Genomic DNA, 19,070 nt, shown 5'->3' with positions numbered 1-19,070 from the left:
GATTGTTCGGCGCAGCAATTGCGTGCGTTAATTGATCCTAGCGTCTGTTGCACCAACGAACCTTTTTTCCTCTTTTCACCTATTCTGAGCTCCTCTTATTTTTTGTTCTATGCGGCAATCTTCGGCGCATGTACCTCAAACATTCCGATTGAGTGCGCTCCCCGCATCCGTTGGGCCATACGGTCCTCTTTTCGGTTGTCTTCATCTCCTCCTCCTCTCGCGTCTTCATCGCTGCGCTTCCACTGTCTCCTAGCTCTCCTGCTTTGACCTTTCCTCCTTATCCTCTAATGGCTAATGCCACCGCGAAAGTCCCGAGGACGCTTAACAGCTGTGCTGTAAATGTTTTATCCCTCAGACACGAATCTGGCAGCGTTCCTTTAGATGCGTTGAAGCATAGAAGAATAAGCGAATCTAGTGTCCCATACTAAACAAGCGTATTCTAGATTAGTCCTCATGTAAGTGCAACTTCATTTCTTTTCCACTTGATAAAGTTTCGTTGAAATTATATTTGAAGATATTCAGCGTTCACAAAACATTGCATGTAATATATTCAACTTGCATAATCCACTTCAGATTAGAAGAGGAGAAAATGCCAGAATGCACACATTCAAAATGTTTTGAAGTGGACTTGCAATTTAATGATTGACGGGTAGGAACTGTCGTACAGATTTGACTGAATCAGACAAGTAAGTATTATACACAGGGCAACTTTTTATTAGAACACGCGGCACGGAGTTCAATACAAGTCACACTGCAGGCTGGCTGCATCAGAGGAACTATATTTTACACGAGAAATCACGCTATGGTCAGCATAGAGTCAAACATTGCCGATGACACAAAGAACATAATTTTTACTATATTAATAATAATAAAAATTGGTGTACGAGGGTGCTCTAGAAGTAACCTTCGTGGATACCAGAAGGTATATTGACATATTCGGAGTAACAACCAATGCTCAAAACATCCGGCATGGGGACCTGAATGTAGGAATGAAGCACGTCAAGGAGAGTAGGATGAAGGTCAACGTAAGATAAACTATCTAGTAGCGCTAAACTATCCACAAAATCACTTCTCTTTCTGAAGTGAAAAAATCGTCTCCTTTAGCATAATGGTCACATCTCTCTTATTCACCGATATCTTGGCATGGAAAACGAGAATTGATTAACACAAGAAGTTGCTCAACTTCTTGGCTTGTTTCAGAGCCCTGAAATCTAGAAGGCATTTCAATTGGGTACATTTTAGTGCGGAAAAAAATTGAAGTTTGCCGTAGTACTAATTATTATTTTTTCAGGAAGGCTTGAATGCATAAGAGGAAGATCAAGATTCTATATATTTTGTTGGGCAAAGTTACCAAGACTTCAAAAACCAGTTGCTGTTGACGGTGTAACTTGAGAACAAGGGGCTACTCCGTGAGTACAGACGCTCGCTACAGTTCACGCTGCGGTGGAGTTACGAACTACAACTGGTGGTCGGCAAGTAGGAATGCTTACGTGCCAGACAGCTCCAAGCCAGTTTGATCTGTTGCGCTCTAACAACAGAACACTCTCTGAGCCAGTGCCAACAGCTGCAGTGGTAGTCGCTGTCCGCTATAAATACTCTCCTTGAGGATGCTCGTTGATTCTTTAAAAAGCACAGCGGGCTGAACTTTTTTATTCATATTTTGATAGGTTGCTAAAGAAAAGTTGGAACAATTTTTTCATGCAAATTTCTCCCACCGACTTACAACAGGAAACCGCACAGCGTTCACGTGGAATTAGTTTTTTTTTTCCTAGCTTCCCTAGGACACATTTTCTTGTCATCCCTTGGTCAATTCTTTCATGATGTATAATCTTGGAAGTTATTTTTTTAGATGAATTTTCGTCTCATTGTGCGCTTACAGCTCAGTTCGTGCGTCAGTGACATTTCTTTCGCAGTAAAAGCCAGCAAGCCAGCGGTGACTTGTAATAAGGGGGACGATAATATACGACTTGGCAAGTTTCAAAAGGAGTATATTGGACGAGGTGGGCGAAACGTGCTCAACACTCATTTGGTAACAAAATAAACGCAGATATGTAATGATGGTCATTACTTTCGAGCCGTTCGTACAGCAATGTTAGGGAAATTGTTGGAATGACAACGCAATGCCAGTTAAAACACATAAATTAGCGCATTTGAAACACTGGCACCAATGATGCACTCACTAGCTACTGGGTGCAAGAGACAAATTTTTAGGCGATAAGAGAAAAGATAACTTGGTAGACGGAATAGTCCACTGTGAGGCGCAACGAAAACTATAGCTCCACCAGGCTATTTTACAGAATAATGACGGCAAAGTATATTATGGCCATTAGGGGGTAGTTCTCCAGCATAAACTATTGCGCACGCATTTCCCTACTAATGTAGATTTTTTGCAGCAACTGCAAACTCGGATTATTACTAAGGGCAGCGTGCAGTGCGCAATGGATTGTGTCTGAGAAAAATTTGCGTGTAACGTTTACAACGGATCTCTGGAATTCAAGAATTTAAGATTGATGTCCAGGTGCGTAGCTCAGGTGGCGTGTTTTTTGCAGAGCAGTTCAATTCTTGTGAAGAACATTCACTTTTTTTCTGCGCTTTCTATTTATGTTAGCAATGCTGGTATATGGCGCCAATTGGACCACTTGACAGCATTCCGCTGGAAGAACTTGATGACGTTTTCAACACGAACCTACGAGCACCTTTCAACATTACGCAGGAGGTCCTACCATACCTCAAGAAAAAGGACGGTCAGGACCTAATGCACCATTTCTCGATCTATAACGTTTTGTTTCGGCACCAGAAAATAATGGTAACTTTGCGATTAAACAGTCAGCTGAAATTAGAAGGGATATGGTAAATCGTACCGAAGCAGATGTCCGGTGAGAGACCATACGAATAACTACCGCACTCTCCACTCCAAGAGCTTTACCTTACCCCTCCGCATTAACTCTCTGCAGACTTCGCGCAGTTATCGGCGAGGTGCATTTTCGATAGTTGAAAGAATTGGGGGGCAGGTGTAAGATAAAAGAAATAAAAAGAGCAACATTTAATTAACAACAAGCAGGAGTCTATAAATAAGGGTTGACATCATATGCAGGAATGGCTATGGACAGTACAGGTTGTTTGCAGGAAAGATCGCGGACAGCCTCATAAAGTGACGGAGTGAGAAGCAGACGGAGGGCGACGTAGTGGATGGGGACAACGGTTCATAAGGGTGGTAGATTTGGGGAATGGGCTAAGGCGCGGTTCCTCACCTGGGGGAAAATAAGGGTCAATTAACTCACCCCAGTAACCCTACGAAGGCAGCAATACGTCTGACAGCCGATTACCAATGGTTTTTTCAATAAACAAGTTTTTACTCGCAAAAGTTTCTACTACACTGCTGTTTTGGTATCGTGCTATCACCTGACCCTACCTGCAGCGTTTTCTTTGAATATATGCTTTATATGAAAAATATATGAAAACAAATGTAAAGGTTTAGACAGAAGAATGCGCCATATCCTCGCCACTAATTGCAAAATTAAAAAAAAGAACCATCTTATTCATTGAGCCAATGTCTCAAGCCTATAAAAGGCCAAGGGAGTAAAATCACGTTCACTGTAATCTTCCTGGAAATGTTCATGCGTGTTGGAGGGCGCGTTTGCGCTTGCAAGAGGGAAAAATACACTCTGCGCCCTTTACTTTTTACACCAGTCTCTGCAGGCTTATGGCCAATAATCTTAGTTATGGTCAAACTTTCTGCAGCTATCGAATGTAAAGGTCCTGTTTTTTGCTCTTATTCCCATAAAGGAAGCATCGTCTACGTCTCAAGCATATCTACCATGATACCAGTAAGTAAAAAATGCGCTCATTTAGGTTTTGTTCTTTGTCTCATGTGGCCTCAAGCGGCGCTTGTATACTTTTTCTATGTGACATGAGAACACATATCAAATTATCTCCTTAAACACTTAAAGCATAAAATTTTGTCTGCTGGGCAAACTAATAGGACCTTTAACCTCGATGGTGATGTCCACATTTGAGCACGACGCGTGCACTCTTAAAAGAGCAAGACATATTATATATGCATGCATATTTAAAGCTGAATTAACCATCGGAAAGAAGACGCAGGACAAGACTTGAAAGAAGCACACGCACTCTAGTGTGTCTGCGGCTCGTAATTTCCTCCGTCTTTCCGCTGGTTCCTTCAGTGTCAGCCGGCCATAAACTAGCCGACCCAGCAATCGTCGTTACTAAATGCTCTTCATGATCATCTTTGATGTTCATATGGCACACATGCAAGCAGCCGTTGCCCTCCAGGCATACGAAAGCGAAGGGGTGGAGCAAAACGGGTGCGCATGAACTGCGCTTGCAGCACTCATCGAAGGACCTAGCCGCTTCATATTGGCTACGGCCCGTTCCCTAAAGGCGCTGCTCTCCGAGATCGCTCCATGCACTGGCCTGTACGCTGCCACAGTGCAGCACTCCGTAGACAACGGTCAAAGTTTCTAAATATGTTCTAAATGTCTGAGCTGCATGCAGCCTCTGGGAAAGCGCTTGTAGCAGCATACTTGGCGCGCAGAACATCATCGTGCTCATCATGAACATCATAACACTACAGAATGCTATGTCCAGCATTTATCGAAGAAAATAATTTCGATCTGACTGTGGTCCTCCCTTCGAGCCTTTGAAGTTTATACCCAGTTATATCTGCACATATGTTGGGAAAGCCACAAAAAGGAGACCTTCATAGGATACGGAAAATCTGCAGCTAATCAGTCTGACACTCCTTAAGTATCTATGTTCGCTTTTGAATAAGGATGCCACTTTGGATCAACACCTAGCGAGATTAAGGCCTTGAGTGTCCAGGACATGGTGATTAATTTTCTGCAACTCCACGATTTAAATCTCACTTCGTAGCCAAGCATTACGATTGCTGTGCATCGGGGGCGATTCAATTCATCATCATAATGAGAATTGACATCGTCATCATTTTGAAAATATACATTCAATCATTATGATCATTGACATGGCGACGTCCAATCCAGCAGCAACACCTCTCCCATCTCTCTCCAAAAACTATGCGGTCATCGGCCAGCTGCAGCCATGTGATCTCCGCAGACTTCCTAACCTCATCCCATCTGACCATTTGCCACCTCCTGCTAGGCTTGCCTTCTTTTCAAGGCCACTGTGTCAAATGTTCATGAGACCTTTACTCAAGCCGGAAGCTCAAGCTAGGGTGCTTGTTTGTGCATAATATTTCCATCAGAGAATTTATGTGAACTTCGTATACGAAGGCACTCAGATTAGAAATTCATTGCCCATGAAGACAAACAGGGCAGGGTATGCGTTGCGAAGGCAAGATGATTACCTTTGCTCTTTAAAGGCAACGAAGAAGTTTGCTGCTAAGGCAGATGGTGTTAAAACGAATACTGCCGAAGCGGATACTGAAGCGCCAGCAGGCAGAACTGTCGACGGCTTGCATGCTAAAGAATAAAATAGGTTCTAACAGACTGAGGTTTCAAATATAGATCAATTGCGACACAAGGAACTTCTGGTAGATCACAAAGTATACAGGAGAATTCACTAGATCGTCAATGACGTTTATTTTTGCGTGAATTTAGCAGTAGGTATTGGTTGCTCACCACGATTTTATACGGTATCTTTTCTAAGTCTGCAGTTTCTGGTCTTCTGATGTTAGTTACAATGAGGTAACAATCATGTATCTCATTGCTATATTGGCGAAAGGAGCAGGCGCTACCTCTGTCAGGCATCAGCAAAGCCGGTGTAGATCAACTAACCCGAGCATCTGCACTAGGTAAGTTATTTATAAGATTGAGCGCATCTGTATCTAAAAAAATAGATGAAATATTTTTTTCCGCTCTCCCAATAATTCGTTAGCTCTTTGATAAAGAGCCCTGCGTTGCGCGACACTGTGGCTAACACCCATCGATTTTCGTAAAATTGGGGCCTCTCTCTCGCAGCCCTTACTTACAAAAACGTAGATATATACTGGCAGACCTTGCGATGAATTTTCGGTGAGGGAGTTAGCTGAACATGGCCAGCGGTATTTTATTCGGTCCGCTACGTTCATGATAACATCGGAATTGTTCGGTTTGTGCGGAACTGTTGGCCAAATTTTCATTTGTGGTACCATAAAATGGGCGAAGTATGCCAAATGAGTCGGTATTTTCTCCATCGGTTGGATCAAAAATGACGAGTCTTCTACTTCCACTCCATCAAAAGGTGCTGCATTTGCAATGTATCGTTCTCCGACCGCTGTTAAAAGTGGTACCCTTAGCCGGAGATAGTACTGGAGGGATAATACTTGATGAAAACAAGCTGTTAAAAGTGAGCTCGAATGTTTCATCGCATGCGCAGTTACTAGCGCTTAATAAGCTTTCTATAGTGTGGCGGAAAAAAGCGGCAACTGCGGTGCATTGGACTTTAGGGAGTGTATCGTCTTCGCAAAAAATAACCTGGAAATAGGGTTTACATATCGGACCTTCAGTGGATTTCATATGGCACTACTGAAGACCAGAGGATTTTTGAAAGTTCAGTAGAAGTGTTATCCTTTCATTAGACAAACTTGGAGCCTAAGGGGCTATTACCTCTTTACAGCTAAAAAACCAAATCCCCTTTTTTTTTGGTTACTTTCGCAAGACGGCACCGTTAGATAGCTGTTTTTCTGAAGCGCTTCTCAATAAGTTCCGTTATTTGCGCTGTATCTTGGAAACGCCGCCGGAGAGAAATGCATGCGCGTCGGCTGGCCGAGACATATTTTCTTCCCCAAAACAAATACAAGAAAAGCTGAAAACAGTCTGCGTGCTAAGGCGACGTTTGCAAAAAATAAATCCCTAACACGTAGCAATGTGCTGGGGAGGAAAATCTAGAAGGTTGACTCTGGAAAAACAGGAAGTGAACTGTTTGGCAGAAATTTGCCTCGCCAGGAGGGCAATTATAAAGAAAAACTGTGGTGATACTTGGGAATAGTGTCTGCGGAGAAAAGGCGTGTCGGTGCCAACTCGGCAGCTTCTACAGGGCGGACTGCCTTTAATAAGGTGCCAAGCTGGCAGCGAACCGTCGGGTCTCCCATGAGCCTTTTTTTCACAGTATCACAGTTTTTCCTCTTACTTTTGAAAAGACAGCAAATAAGCGCTCAAAAATGGATTACTTCATGTTTTCCATAAAGTTGTTATCTGTAATATCTCTAATATTTTTAAGAAGGTTTGAACAGTTGGGAGATGAGAGGAGAAATCTTCAGTTGAGTTTCCTTACCTCGTTCCTGTCATTTAATGCTGCTTTTTCTACTGCCATTGGCTGCCGTTGCCCCTTGAATAACTTCGAGGAATGCAGGAATGAGAGGAAATGCAGAAATATTGCGCATGTTAGAGCAATTGTGCAATGCGGGCAGTGAGCGGGGCTTATTAAGTTATAATTGGCCATTGATTTAAGCAGCGTTATTGTAAGAACTGGCTATAATTGCATCTTATATACAAACGCTTCAATAAAGATTGATATCCAGCACTGAAAATAACAGGTCGGGGTTGTTTGTTTCTTTAAGGTGTTTAACGTCCCAAAGCGTATCAGGCTATGAAGGACGCCATAGTGGAGGGCTCCGCAAATTTCCACTACCTGGGGATCTTTAACGAGCACTGACATCACACAGTACACGGGCCTCTAGCACTTTGACTACATCGAAATCCGACCGCCGCGGACGGACCAAACCCGCGTCCTTCAGGTCAGCATCCGAGCGCCATAAACGTGCACTGAGCCACCGCGGCGGCTTGAGATCATGGTTCTAACAGACCCTGTTTTGGTCGTTCACAAATTTTCGATGTCTTAATTTATCTTTCCAGAATTCGCCCCATAAGGCATCCGAGTCAACTCCGTCAAGTGAGCGTTGCGGAATTATGTTATTCCGCATACTGAGCACTTTTCACATTCAGTGCACGCATTTCGTCGCCTCTGAACTAAGCCGCAAATTATCTATGATGCCTTTCTTACCGAAAAATATTTATTTTCATAATAATATTAATTGGTTTTGGGGGGAAAGGAAATGGCGCAGTATCTGTCTCATATATCGTTGGACACCTGAACCGCGCCGTAAGGGAGGGGATAAAAGAGAGAGTGAACGAAGAAAGGAAGAGATAGGTGCCGTAGTGGAGGGCTCCGGAATAATTTCGACCACCTGGGGATCTTTAACGTGCACTGACATCGCACAGCACACGGGCGCCTTAGCGTTTTTCCTCCATAAAAACGCAGCCGCCGCGGTCGGGTTCGAACCCGGGAACTCCGGATCAGTAGTCGAGCGCCCTAACCACTGAGCCACCGCGGCGGGCGGTTCGAACCAGACAACCAATTTTCAAATTTGTAAGTATTAGAAGAAACCGGAATGGGCACGGCAAAAGCGTCGGCATGACTTCTTCAGGGAAAAGTGAGGCAGTGGGCATTCCGTACAAGCGTGACGGCAGTGGCCGCGTTTCGATGGAGGCGAAAAGCAAATGACTCTGCCGCGGTGGGTGAGTGGTTCGGGGCGCTCGGGTACTGATCCGGTGTATCCGGGTTCGAACGGGACCGCGTTTCGATGGGGGCGAAACGCAAAAGGTGCCCGTGTGCTATGCAATTTCAGTGCACATTAAAGATCCCTAGGCAGTCGAAATTATTGTTGTTGTTGTTGCCTTGGTCACATTCCGCAGCCCTCCATTACGGCACCTCTTTCTTTCTTTCTTCCTTCATTTCTTCCTTTATCCCATCCTTTACGGCTCAGTTCAGGTCTGCACAGAGATAATGGATGGATGGAAGAAACTTTATTGGCGGAAAATTTAGTGTTTTGACCCTTCCGGGTCAATGGGCGCCGTGGTCGATCCTCGGTCCAGGATGCCGCACTTGACGGCTGCCAGCATGGCTCGGCGTACGAGAAATCGTTACGCTTCCTCGTCCTGGCTGGCCAGCAAGTACTCCAATTGCGTCACACTCAGGTAGTCTATTTTAGACTCTGAGTCTGCCTTAGGGCAAGTCCATGTGATATGCTGTAGCGTAGGTTTACCCTGGCACCAAGGAAATTCGTCTGCATATTGTGTAGGGAAAATCTTGTGTACTTTGTGCAGGTGCCGGTTTGTAGTCTGCGCCAGTCTACCGCCTCCTCTTTGGATAGCCTTTTTTTGGGGGGCTAGGTAGCGTTTCCGCTGATGCCTGTAATAATCGTGTATTTCTGAGTACGTGGGGCAACAGGGTCAAATTTGCCCTAGGTGCAAAGTATTGAGCCTGCTCGGTTGACGTACCCTCGAGCTAACTCCCCTGCTGCCACGTTGCCCCTCATGTCCCGGAACCCATACTATGTTATGTTTAGTGTTTATGTGTCTTGTTGTCGTGTGTAGATTATATGACTGGCGATGCTGTCGATCCTGCCTCGTGTGTAGTTTCTGCATGCTTGTTTAGAGTCTGTCACTATAATGAGGTTTAGTCCTGCTGCGTTACCATGCGATATTGCCAGAGCAATGGCGGCCTCTTCAGCTCCCTCTATGCTGCGGTTGTTTATCGTTGCGCTTGTTATTTCTTTCCCTCTTCGTCTGTTACAACAGCGATCGTTTTGCGTTGGTATCGGTACTTTGCTGCGTCCTTGTAGACTACGCTGGGATTGTCGCTGAACTCCCTGCTGAGTGCTTGGAATCTGGCTTATCGTCTTTCATGGTGTATATTGGGGTCCATGTGTCTGGGTATGGGTCTCACCCGGATGTTGTTTCTGTCTTCATTATTAATCTCTTCCTTGTCTTTTTGTGTGCCCAAAGGCAGCCCTAATTTCTCCAATAGGTGTCTTCCCGTTTTGGTTTGAGTCTGTCTAGTTGCGCGCTACGTTGCGCTTCTCGTTGTTCGTCGAAAGTGTACGATACTCCCAGCGCCATTAGCTTTTCGGTTACTGATGACATTGGAAGTTTGTGCGCCGTTCTGTACGCTTTGTGTAGTACGGTGTCGATTTGTAGAGTGCCTTCCTTGTTTAGTTCATGGTAGGAGAGACTGTACGTTATCCTGCTCGTGACGAGACTTTCTATGAGTCTTAGTGTGTCCTGTTCTGTCGTCCCCCCCCCCCTTTTTTTTACTGCTGACCCTTCGCACGACTCTTGCGACTTGCTTTGTTGTGTTCTTAAGAGAGGCGATGGTTTTGCTACTTCGTCCTGTGTTTTGCAGCCACAGTCCAAACACTCTGACTTCAGTTTTCTCAGGTATTGCCGAATTTTAGGGTGTTTTGGGAGTCATATTTTTTGTGTACCTTTTTTAATTCTTACGCATTTTGATTTTTCCACTGAGCACGATAGTCCTCTGACCCTGGCGAATTGTTCAGTATGGTCGATCGCTCCTTGTAGCTGCTCTTCTTTTGCTGCTAGGGAGCCTATGGTTGTCCTTATTGTTATGTCGTCTGCATACAGTGCGTAGCTGATGTTTCAATTTCGTCGAGTACTTTCGTGAGTCTACGTTGAATAGTCGCGGTGATATTACTGAGCCTTGCGGGGTGCCCTTTTTTGGCACCGTGAAGCCATCAAATCTTGTGTTTCCGATGCATATCATAGCCGTTCGTTCCGCTAAGAATGCTTTGACACATGGGAATGCTCTGTTTCAGCAGTTTATGTTATTGAGACCCTCCATGATGGCCGCATGTCCCACGTTATCGAAGCCTTCCTTTGTGACAAGCGCTAGCCCTATGTGTTCTCAACTTCTTGCTATTTCAGTGAGGGCTTCTTCCTTTAATTGTAGGAGTACGTCTTGCGTGGACAGCCACGTCTGAAGCCAAGCATGGCATCAGGGTAATATTCCTTGTCCTCCATGTAGTTTGTGATCCTTTCATTGACCATGCTCTCGTATACCTTCCGTAGGCAGCATGTAAGGGAAGATGGATGGATGGATGGATGGAAAGAAACAACTTTCATTAAACGAAAAAAAATGGCTGAATGCTTAGCTTGGTTAAGCCTGGAAGATTGCGAAAGCAATACCGTTGGCTGCGCCTTGGTTCGGCTGATGGTGTGGACATGGTTGCCCTTTGTTAAACTTATGGCTATACATTGTTTTTCTTGGTTTCTGCTATTGATATCCTTGGTACACTTATGACTTATCTGTGTTATGACTTATGACTTATCTCTGTTATGTCGCTTGGCCCCAGCAGATCGTTCCAGCCTCGCCCTGTACACATCATCCGACATAGCGCAAGGCAGCGCGCCGACCACTGCGAGGAGCCGAGCTGTAGCCCCATTTATCCTCCTAGCGTGACGTCACACCAGCGAGCGCCCTCTCTCGGTAGCGTCGCAGCAGCGGCGCGCAAGGCTTCGACTTCACCATCGATGCCGCGGAGCTAGGGCCCCGTCAGGTTCAGGTTCAGAAAAGTCGTTCTTCTCGTTCTTCTTCCGTCTCGGTAGCTCGCTGATGCTTCCTCTTTGCATTCTGCCGAGCTGCCTTGTTCGTAGGCACCATCGTAACATCTGGCTGTATGACTGCCTTGGCGAGAGGAGCGGAGCTGTTTTATACAGCTGGTGTGACGTCCCTCTGACCGTAGCGCCCCTGGTGAGAGGAGCGGGAGTTAGGCCGCCATTGGTGGCTACCGCCTCGCCTCGCGACGGCGTGAGATGGGGCCCCGTTTTTACACAGCTGGTGTGACGTCACGCAGCGAGGTCGCGCTTAAGGTCAATGGTGCCTACCACCGCCTCGCCACGGAACGGGCTGAAGTGCGACCTAAAGTAGTATTGCTTCGCAATAAAAAATATTCCAGGGGGGTCCGCTACAGGACCAGAAGTCCACGCGCTTGTGCTTTACATAAAGCCCGAACCAGCCATTTCTGGCCGGCGGGCTGAGCGGTCCATAAAGCAGCTGTAGCGGCGCTGACATCGCCAGCGGCTCTGATGAAGATGAAGTTGGCGCGACCTGCCTCGCGCAGATCAGAACGCTTTCAGCAACCGGTCAGAGGTGGATGGCCGTCCATAGAGGCCGGTGAAGCAAACTTGAGAGAGACTTATAAGGTTTTCATGTGTTATAAGGTTTTCATGTGGTGAGTATGCACGGAAAATACCCCGGGATTTGTTTTGTTTCTTTTTCGCTTCTCGGCATTTCTGAGTATATCAAAATTTCATGATTTTGTCGCACCACTCCGGAGGATTCAGTAATAGACAGCCGTGCGGCAGTATTTACACAGGTTGTGAAAATTTCATTCAGTTAGTCTATACTGCGGTCATCTAAAACTTTTCACCATACTGTCTATTTCTCTAAAAAGGTGCCAGTCAGCTAACTACAACTTTCAAACGCATGGTGTGGTCGGTTTAATTGATGGCGAGGATCATAGGCTGATACTGACAGGCAAATGGTCACATTCGTATAGGCTACCTAGAGCATCGCACCTGAGAAAGGTAAAAACAAATGGCGAACTAAAGCAGTTCATTTCTCCACTGCTTAGAGAGCAGTACGGGTGCGTTTCTTTGTCCAGTAGGCACATGTTATTGCACAGAATAAAATCTAAAATACGGCCTCTAGTGTCCATTTGTTAAATAGCCCACAAATAGGAGTGTGCAGTAAAATCTCCCGCTACCAGATGTGGTTCTGGCAGCTGTTCGAAAAGTACTTCTAAGTCATTTAGTGTTACGGATAGATGTGGCTGAAGATATACCGAGCATATTGTTATTGTTTAAGAATGAAGGATGATGACTGCTACAACTTCATATTTTTAGTTATGATTTATTTCATAGGATGCAACACCGCTCTCGACAACAATAGCATCCCCTCCAGGTAGTCTACTCGCTTGCTGCCGGTCACACCGAAAGAATGTATACAACTTTAAAATATTTTTATAGAGGTCCTAAGTTGGTTTTTTGTAGAGATAAGTTGACTGGAGAAAGCAAGTTCAAAATATGGTACATCGCTGCAGGTTTTAAATATAACATAATTCCAGTCGATTAAAATGTCATGCTAAAAGATTAAAAACGCCTAACTTCTGGGTGCGTGTTTTCTTGTTTATAATGAAGCTTAAGGCATTAATGTATTCGGATTACCACGCTGTATTCTCCTACAACCGTAAATATTTTATAACAAAATTTCATCCTTGTGGTGTTACAGGTTGAACAACCGAACAAGGACGGGATAAGAGCACGGGGCAGGCAGTCTGCATCGCTATGTTTGTTGTAAAATTTGTACGCGATGGTAACGTCGAATTCCTGCAGCCGGAGGCTCCAGCACAGTAGTCTTCCCGAGGGGTCTTCAAGGTTAGCGACCCAACAAGGCGGTGGTGATCGCTCGCGATTCGAAACGGGCGACCATATAAGTACGGGCGAAATTTCGTTTGCGCCAAACCACAGTAAGGCATGCATTTTATGTGGTAAAATAATTTGCCTCATATCGCGAAAGTGTGCGGCTTGCATAAGCAAGCATGCGCTAAACACCATCTTGCCGCTTAATGAGGATGGTACCAAGATCAACGTTGCTGGCATCGGTGTGTAGCCTCCTCGTCAATGTGGCCAAGATTGGGTTTAGTATGAAGGTGGTTTCTGAGGTCCTCGTAGGCCTCCTGCTATTTTGGGCCCAGATGACAGGTGGCTCGCCCTTAGTCGAGCGAGTTAGAGGCTCGGCTAGTCGGGAGAAGTCTCGGACAAAATGTCTGTAATAGGCGCAAACACCCAAAAAACCGCGCACAGCATGCTTGCCAGCGGGAGTGAGGAGCGCAGCGACGGCAGCCGTCTTGTCGGAGTCAGTGCTAGCACTCTCAGCGCTCACGATGGGACCCAGAAACTTATGTCGTTGGAACGCAAAGTGGCATTTATTTTGGTTTGAGTGAGAGGCTGGCCGATCGTATGGCCTCCAGTATTGCACTCAAACGCTTGTCGTCGGTGGCTCGTCGTAGGTGGCAGACAAAGATGACGTCTTCAAGGTAGACGAGGCAGGACTGCCATTTGTGGCTAACTAGGACAGGGCCCATCATTCTTTTCAATGTGGCAGGAGCGGAGCACAAGCCGAAGCACCTTGTACACACCTTGTAGCACGTTGAGCTCATACAACCCGTCGGAAGTAACAAACGCTGTCTTCTCGCGGTCCTGTGCATCCACCTCAATCTGCCAGTACCCGCTGCTGAGGTCAAGAGGAGAAAAGTAGGGGGCATGATGCAGCCGGTCGGAACAGTCAATTCGCGCCAACGGGTAAACGTCCTTTTTGTTAATTTTGGTGTCTCGGATAGCCGACACAAAACCTGAGTGTCCTGTCCTTCTTGGCGACCAGCACAGCTGGCGAAGCCGTTCGGCTTGTAGACGGCTGCATGACATCATCCCTGAGCGTTTCATCAACCTGCAGCCATATGGCCTCACGTTCGTTCGTCGACATTCGGTAGGGTTTTTACAGACAGGCCGTTCATTGTCATCAACTATGAGGCGATGTTTCGTTATGGACGTCTGCCTGGCCTTAGAGGTGGTCGCAAAGCAGTCATGGAAAGAGTCGAGGAGGGTTTGCAGGCGGCGTTGCTGATCAGTGTTCAAATCAGGATTCAAGTCAGCCTTATCTGTTCGACTAGGTCCTCCTGGAGAGGTATCCCTGCACGTTGACACCGCGCAGTGGGCGGCGGGCTCGCTAATTTCATCGAAATAGGCGATGGCTATATTTTTCGGCTAGTTACGGTATACAACGGTAATGTTTGTGACCAGGAGCTGAGTTTGCTAGTTTTGCAGGGCAATGACGCTCTGAGCGATGCAGGCTTGTTGGCTCAGCAGTAACGACAGGTTTATTTCTGCTGTGCCGTTGGACGCGCGCCTGTTGTCACACTCCACCGTAACAAACAAGCTGGCACGCAGTGGTGTGATGTGGTCGTCGGACACACGAAAAACTTAACCTACCTGGCTCACGGCCGTCGGCTGTGGTGCACGAAGCGGAGGATGCCACCATGATTTTGCGGAGGTAGATGATAGCACCATTTTCGCGAAGAAAATCAAGGCCGAGTATCAAGTCCTTGGAGCACTGAGCTAGCACAACGAAGTAGCAATAAGACGATACAGCGAATCTCTATCGTAGCGGTGCAGACGCCAAGTGGCATCTCCATATGGCTGCCAGCTGTCCGTATTTGTGTTCCGTAACCTGTTGTCAGTTCTTCTGTCAAGAGAATAGCAAGACGACGACCCGTAACGAAGAAATCGGCGCCGATATCTATGAGAGCAGTCGCATGGTGGTTGTCAGCGAGGACTGGTATTTATTGATGTAGAAAGGTTTATAGCACAAACAAAGACGAGGAGGTGAGAGAAGACACACATCTCTCTTGTCTTTATTGAGCTATAAAACCCTTTATATCAAGATGAACTATAACCTCACTCAGCAGAAACTAGCCCATTTTCGGGAACATACGTTGTGGAATGTGTCGAGCAGAGGCTGCTCTGGGCGTCGGAAGGCGATTGTAGCTAGGGCTGAGAGGTCGGGTTAAATTGGTAAGTGAGCGAGCGTAAAATGGTCAAATTGCGGAGCTACGGCGGAACTACCCAGAGGTCGCCGTCCTCAGTTTTCCCTATGTGGACTAGACGACTGCTGGAGCGACTGCTGGCGACCTGGGGAAGAAAACCGACGAGGCGACAGCGACCTGGACTGGAGTTATGACCAGAGCACAGGTGGGTTGCTGCCTGTCAGGTACTGGTCGATCTCACGGGATGCATCTGGTGAAAACCCTCACAAGCCCATCCGACGAAACGGGCAGTGGCACAGCATATGGCTGGCTTCAGTGACTGGGCTCGTTGTTCGAGATGTGCGCCATGCGTGTGCTTTTTGCGTCAGAGAGAGCAGGTGAAGTAAAGAAGAGTTGGAGCGGTACAGAAGGAGCAGGGCATTAAAACGCTGGCGATGTTGACGCAGAGCTACGTGATGCTTCGCTGTACTTCGTTACATACGGCGCAGGCGGTGGCTGGGGACCGCGCATCAGATGCACCGCTCCACGGATTTCGTCACGAACGACATCCGTGATGGCTCCGACAGCCGGGTGTTGCTCGGCAGGGCTAAGCTTCTGTAACTCTTCGCGAACAATGCTCCTGACAAGCTCGGTGCTGGGCACCGGCATGTGGGCGTCCATAGCAGTTACACTCGCCGCACGGCCGTAATGCACGGAATTCGGCTGCAAAGCGCGCTCCATGCTTGTCGCCTCCCGAGCAAAATTAACCGCAGTGCTGCTAGGAGGGTCGCGAACAAATCCTACGAAAAGCTGCTCTTTAACCCCTCGCATAAGGAGACGCACCTTTACTTCAGACATAGAACGATTTGCGCCATGAAGAACCGCGTCATGTCTTCTACGAACATGGCGACGCTCTCATTTGGCCGCTGCGCTCGGGACTGCAGGGCGACTTCAGCTCGCTCCTTCCAATCGTTGCTGCCGAAGGTGTCGAGCAACTGTCGGCGGAAGTCTTACCAGGTGGGGATAGCGGATTCGTGGTTTTCAAACCACGTCTGGGCGGAGTCTTCCAGGGCAAAATAGACATTGGGTAGCTTGCAGTCCTCGTCCCACAGGTTAAACGCAGCGACCCGGTCGTAGCTGGCCAACCAGTCTTCCACGTCTTCGAACTTGTCGCCATGAAACGACGCGGGAGTGCGAGGCGCATGAAGAAGCAGCGGTGGGGAATTGACGGAATTCTGGGTGGTCTGGCTTGCCGCAGTGGACATCATTGTGCGGGGTGGTGTCGTCAGAGGTCGGAGCTCAGGATCCAAGCCTCGCAAGCAGCCGCTTGCCTTGTGGACAGATACCGTCTCCATGTGGTGCAGCTGGGCGTCAGAGGCTCCTGGGAGCTCTTCGTAGATCAGGAATTAACCCAGCACCTCCACCATAATGTTACCGAGAAGCCGGCAGAGCGTTAGCAGAAAAAAATTGGCGGTGGTTTAGCTCGCGCTAAACTTGGTGTGATGCGACAGCTACAGCTGGCCGTGTGGAACTTGCCCAGTTGAATTGCAAAGTCAGTCTTTCGCCGCTTCGTTTCGCTGGGCGTTCCTCCATCTTCGTCCCAATTGACACGGCGCAGGCGCGCAGCTGTGGCAGCTCGGTTTCGCCGGCGCGCCGCGCCACCGGCAGCAGCAGCTGCTCCGTACCACGCGGATGGTCACGTGACCAACCACGTGACGAACCACGTGATCAGCCACCACATGACCAACCACGTGACAGCGTGGCGGCGCAGCCACAGGGTGGCAGCACAGCCACGCTGAAGGCTCGAAGTTCAAGGTCAGATGACAGAGCAGTAATACATTACCGGGATTTATATCTAGAAGATACTGAAGATGGCACTAGGCCTTTATGGGAGAAGTTTCGTGCTTCAGTTGATTTTTGCATTTACAAATTTGTACCGAGTATAAAAAGGAAGGATAGGGTAAATCCCTGGATCACCAGAAAGATCACGCAAACTAAACGTAAATTGAAGCGTCTCAGCGGGAGCCATACAGCTACATCACCTCAGCTTTTAGAATTAAAACATCGTTTCTCAGTTAAAATTTAATGTGTGGGGTTCAATTACTACGATACCGTTCTAACAGAATTCATAATCAAATACAAGGATTAACAGATCTGAGTGCTAATGTCTCCAAAAACAGGCTTAGAGCTCTGCTGCTGGAAAATAACTTAGAACTCACATAATCTGCCATGTTTCTGTCCCTAACTGCTATTTTTTTAAGAGTGCATTTTCATTTGTATCTTGCTGTTGTTTTGTTATTATGATGTTGCAATTTTTGTTGTTCGAAAGCTTGCAACAACCATGTTCAGAATTTTGTTATATTTGCAATCTTTGTACCAAGCACTTTGTGTCGGCATGTAAGAATTATTGTTGTAAACTGTTAATTTTTCGTTACATGATTTATTTACCTTTTTTTTCCCCTTCTTATTTCCCCCTGAAGATTTTGGTGTGGAACTTTTTTTAAAGCTATGTTTAACGTTTGTGCCAAACTGTATGCGGGACAAGAGCCATCGTCAGGCTTTTCGCCTTTTGCGCTTGCTCCTCTTTCTGCATCAGAAAGAAAGAAAAAAATCAATAAAGTTCGTCTGCTAAAAAAAGAACTGTCTCCCATAAGTTTGGTGGCATGTACGGGAGTTAAATATGAAGCAGTGAAACTAAAGGTTGATGCAGAAGCTATTACCCATCCAAAAGAAATTGACCAGTGTTTTAATAATTATTTTCACAATGTCTCCTCGATAAAAGAAAAATAAATGAATGCCTGAAACCCGGTTCCGATCGACTCGGTCTGATGGTAACTAACAATAATGTTGTAGATATGCTTTTAAGTTTAAGTAAATAAAAAAACCTTCTGGACCAGATAGCGTTCTAAACGCTTTTTAAAACGTTATGCTGAACAGATTGCGACCTTTTTAAATAAGTTGTTCATTGTATCGCTCAAATCCAGTATAATACAAGAGGACTGGACGGTAGCCCGTGTAGTGTCAGTACATAAAAAGGGAGACCGACTAAATTACGCCAACTATCGACCAGTGTCAATTAATAGTACATGGTGTAAGCTTATGGAACATATTGTTGCGAATCATAAAGCGGAATTTTTTACGGCAAGAAACATTCAGACTCACTGTCAACATGGTTTTCGAGAAGCCATGTCTACGACCACACAGCTTGTCCCGGCAGTACACGAGGTTGCCCAAGCGCTTGATACATCTGGTCAAATTGACATGTTACTGAGATTTCAGCCAGTCCTTCGACAAGGTACCTGATGCAAAACTAATTCATAAGATAGAATTGCTCGGCCTGCCCTCATCTATTGTCAGATGGATAAGATCTTCTCTGCAAAACAGGAAACAAATCGTTGAAATAAAAAAAATGCGCATCAGCAATGCTTCCAGTGACGTCTAGAGTGCCCCAGGGCAGTGTGCTGGGGCCACATTTGTTTCCTATTAATATGTAAATAATTTAGTTGGTGCAGTGCGCGAAGATGTCACTATTTGGTTGTTTCCAGATGACTGTGTTGTTTTTCAAGAAATGTCAGATGATAGTCATATCGCTTTGCAAAAAACACTTCTTAGTATCACTGAATGGTACGCGAGCTGAGGCATGGTCCTAAATGCTGACAAAACAGCGCTTCTACGAACAACTAGGAAGAAGTGCCCCAGTACTTTTACATAT

At 46.4% G+C, this 19,070-nt stretch overlaps 1 pseudogene across 1 annotated transcript in view; it reads left to right on the top strand.

Annotated features, from left to right (window-relative positions):
- The first annotated feature begins 2,620 nt into the window (after positions 1-2,620).
- Positions 2,621-19,070, top strand: part of LOC144120107 (3-oxoacyl-[acyl-carrier-protein] reductase FabG-like) — a 173,781-nt pseudogene continuing 157,331 nt past the window's right edge. The window contains exons 1-4 of the transcript XR_013312427.1: positions 2,621-2,744; positions 3,787-3,827; positions 5,722-5,791; positions 7,833-7,869. The product of XR_013312427.1 is annotated as a 3-oxoacyl-[acyl-carrier-protein] reductase FabG-like (transcript). The remainder of the gene's footprint in view (positions 2,745-3,786; positions 3,828-5,721; positions 5,792-7,832; positions 7,870-19,070) is intronic.

Source organism: Amblyomma americanum, chromosome 2 (assembly GCF_052857255.1).
Source record: "Amblyomma americanum isolate KBUSLIRL-KWMA chromosome 2, ASM5285725v1, whole genome shotgun sequence".
NCBI lineage: Eukaryota > Metazoa > Arthropoda > Arachnida > Ixodida > Ixodidae > Amblyomma > Amblyomma americanum.
This window is presented reverse-complemented; position numbering and strand designations above follow the sequence as displayed.